The sequence below is a fragment of the Cupressus sempervirens genome, chromosome 3 (genome assembly GCF_028749045.1).
Source record: "Cupressus sempervirens isolate cs-2001-9-10 chromosome 3, ASM2874904v1, whole genome shotgun sequence".
Lineage (NCBI taxonomy): Eukaryota > Viridiplantae > Streptophyta > Pinopsida > Cupressales > Cupressaceae > Cupressus > Cupressus sempervirens.
In genome coordinates this window covers 316,841,283-316,845,469 of record NC_143120.1, presented here as the reverse complement: position 1 = coordinate 316,845,469, position 4,187 = coordinate 316,841,283, and positions in this window count along the sequence as shown.

Here is a 4,187-nt window from a genome sequence, read left to right as displayed (position 1 = left end):
AGGACATAAGTATGGATTTTGTTCTTGGATTGCCAAGGACACAAAGGGGTAATGACTCATTATTTGTGGTAGTTGATAGGTTCTCCAAAATGTCACATTTCATTCCATGCCACAAAACTCATGATGTTGTCTATATTGCAGACTTTTTTTTCAGAGAGGTGGTAAGACTACATGGTCTCCCAAGGAGTATAGTTTCTAACAAAGACACTAAATTTGTTGGGTATTTCTAGATAACATTGTGGAAGAAGTTGAGAATAGACTTGAAGTTTAGTTCTACACATCACCCACAGACTGAAGTGGTAAATAGAAGTTTGGGCAATTTACTAAGATGTTTAGTTGGGGTTAAGCCCAAGGGGTGGGATTTGATTCTACCACAAGCAGAGTTTTCTTACAATAACTCTATAAATAGGAGTACTGGTAGATCACCATTCCAAATTATATATGGAAGTAGCCCAAGAACTACACCAGAATTGAGGAAGATAGAGCAAGGGGAGAGGACAAGTGCTAAAGTTGAAGAATTTGCTGAACATATCAAGCGTCTACATGAGGAGGTCTAGGCACACATTACCAAGATGAACCAACAGTATAAAGCTAGGGCTTATCAAAGGAGAAGACATAAGGAGTTCAGAGTAGGGGATCTAGTCATGGTACACTTAAGAAAGGAGAGATTACCAGCCGGTACTTACAACAAGCTGAAGATAAAGAAATTTGGCCCCTGCAAAATTTTGAAGAAACATGATGCAGGAAATGCATATGAAGTAGAGTTGCCAAATGGAATTCACATTTCTCCTATTTTCGACATTGTAGACTTAATAGAGTATCATGATGATGGTGTAGATGAGGAGCTGATGTTAGAGCCATGTCCAATTCCTACTTCTAAGAAGGAGGAGATAGAGGAGATTTTGGATAGTCATGTGGGAAGGAGTACCAGAAATAGGTAGTATGAAGAGTATCTGGTCAAGTGGAAAGGACGGCTGATAGAAGACTCAACTTGGATATTAGCAGCTGAGGTTTCCCACTTAGGATTTTCGCTACCATTCATAAACTGATAGGGTCACTTTTCAATTTGCCCTAGGTGTTTGATGCAGGAGCATCCAGAGGTATAAGGGCAATCCTATGTCACCCAAAAAAGTGTACTTAGAATTAGTTTCTATTTCATGTGTTTTCATTTCTGGATACCCATTTAGGTCAAATAAAGGTTCCAACTCTAACAGTTCCACTATTAGTGTTCTGGGTTAGAGTTTTTAATCACCTTGGGATACATGTAAAGGCTGAAAAAATAGGAGTATGTAATTGAGCCATCATTTTGGTGAACTAGAAGGTGTAAAATGGTCGGATGATTTTTATTGTAATTTAGAGCATTCCAGAAAATGAATCAGGTCAAAAGGCACCACGGTTCGAAAGTTATAGCAGTTTTTCAATTTTTGGAGACATCCTAAGAATGCTTCAAAGTCAGGTTAGGGGCATTAAATGACCTTGAATAGGGCCAAAAAATGGGGGATGAGTGAAGCTCCTCCATAGGGCTATAGAGCACTTCAAGAACTTTTTAAAAATGTAATCGGTTCGTCAATCGGAGCTACGGTTCAAAAGTTATGCCTCCGAAAAGTTTGGTTACGATTTTTGGATTCTTCTAGTTTTGCACTGACTTCTAACATGGCTTTTGGAGCCTTCTATTTGGTCAGTGGATGCCAACTAGCACTTTCTAGAATGTACTCGTAATCCTTAACCCTTTGGGGCCTATTTAAGGACATTTTTGGCATTGTAAAAGGCAGTTCAGAGGGAGAAATTATCTCTAGGTTTATGCTATTGTAAGCCCATAGGGCATGTTTTGAAGTCTATTTTCTCTATACTAAATGTAATAGCATATTTACATAGTTAATAAAATTTTCTCTTTCCTGTTGTGTCCATTCTATTACTTGGATTGACCCCATCAATATTAAATCAACTTCTTTTTTTCGTATGAATAACATAATATATTGATCAATAATAGTTAATTTGGTTGATGCAAATGTTGGGAACTAAAATTGAAATAATTTATGTATTGTAATTGATGTCAAACCTTATTGGTGAGATACTTACTACCTATATTGAGTGACAAATCTATTGATTGATGAAAAGAATTTAAAAAGAGAGATAACTAGATCAACTAGTGAAGGCAATGAATGTCAATAAGTGAGTATGATATGGTAGTGTGCATTCATAGGAAGATAAAGGTCATTATGGGGTTAGTTCTCATTGACTAGACTCTTTTACCTACTATTAGATTTGAACCAATGAATCTCATCGTATGAAAGTGATACTCTAACCATTGATATAAGTAGGTTCTTTATTGAGGCATACCTAAAATTATAATGGGCATTTTCTTAGTTAGTATTTGAAAAGATAATATGTTTTTAAATTAATATATAAAATAAAGAAGACTATCAAAGTTGATGTTTAGAAGAGAAGACAAGAAATTGAGCAAAACACAAGCTTGACTAAGTGATCATTTCACATGGTCAATGAAGCATAAGAGTAAGGAACTAAAGAATTATCCAAGAAAATAGTATTAGCCAAGGGCTAATTATGACTAAGCAAGTTAGTTGAGGTTGAGCATCAGTAATGACCATGTGATCTAGCAATGGCTAAGTAGAATAATACAATGATGATCAAGTGTCAACAAAATAAGATTATGTGAAAGAATCATGTTTTGTTGATGACATAGTTATAATTTTGATATGGTCTAAACATGTGAAAGATAAGGATTAATGAGATAGAATATTTAATGTAAGAATTGATTTTGTTATCTAACCAAGGGAAAGGATTTGGTCAAAAGTTTCTAGAAGCATTAAGATAGGAGGTGAAGAACATAATGATGGAAGGATTCAATGAATCTGACCTAATTCTAAGATCTATTGTAATGTTTAAGACACAATAGATCTAAGCTACCTATTTAGGGAGGCATAAGGGATTTTTTCTAAGGTTTTCTCATTTTTTATTAGCAAATTTGTGAAGAATCTATGAAGAACTAAGTAGCACAAGAAAAGTGTGAAGATTGGTGAAGTGTGATTATTTAAAGGGTTGCAAAGTATATTAGAGAAGGAAAAAAAAGATGAAGGCTAGTTAGAGAACCAACATGAGCCAAATGGAGGTTTGAATTTACAAAGTGAGTTGTACTTTATATATCAAACCTGTTATTACTTTCTAACCATTGTAGAAATCAAAATATTTTTATCAAGGTTGACTTAATAGTCATTTATAAATCCATTAGTCAAGGTGACCTTCTAATGGAATGATCAAAATTCCACTAGAAAGGCCACTCCTAAAAGGGTGATTAAACCCTTTAACAAGGTCACACCTAAAAGTGTGTTTTGTAACATTTAATAGGATTGGCTCTCAACTAAGTTCACTCTAGAAGAGTGAAAAGTTGGTAGCATGTTACTTGTGGTTTTTTAAAATTGGGTTTTCATGTTAAATCTAGGTGTCATTTACGTGTGCGAATGTTATTTCATGCATGCTAATTTTACATTTGTTCATTCTATTGTTAGTCCGCATATATAGCGAATAAATAGTTAAGAAGCGAAGAGAATATTGAGTTATGGTTAAGATGCTACATTGATCGAGTGGGTTTATGAGTTGGATTGAGTTGTTACATTATTGTACCTAGACCCATGAATATTGAACAAATTATGGAGAAGAAGAAGTACAATCAAATGATGGTACATTTGACATTTTCACCATGTTATGCTTAATTTGATTATGAAAATAAATGTACTAATACAAAGCTAATGTGGAACAAGTCGGAAAAAATTCATGGAGGAGAAAAAAATGTGTTGACAGCCAAAATTGATAGCCTTAGAGGAAAGTTAGATGACATGAGAATGCAAGAAACAGAAATAATTGCATAATATTGTGGCCAAAACAAGGAGGTTGTGAATGCTATTAAAGGTGCTGGAAGAATTATATATGATAAGACTATTATCAAAAAATTATTAAGAACCTTACTCCCTATCTATGCAATTAGAGTATTTGCAATTCAATAACTAAGATGCAACCTTGGTAATGATCTACCCTTGAATAGTCTAATTGGTAGACTCGCTACATTTGAGTTATGAAATTTTGATATTTATTCATTTGCTATTATTGAAAGTGATTTCAAGACTCAACTAACATTTGATGGATCTAAGAGAAAGAAGAAGAGAAAGTAT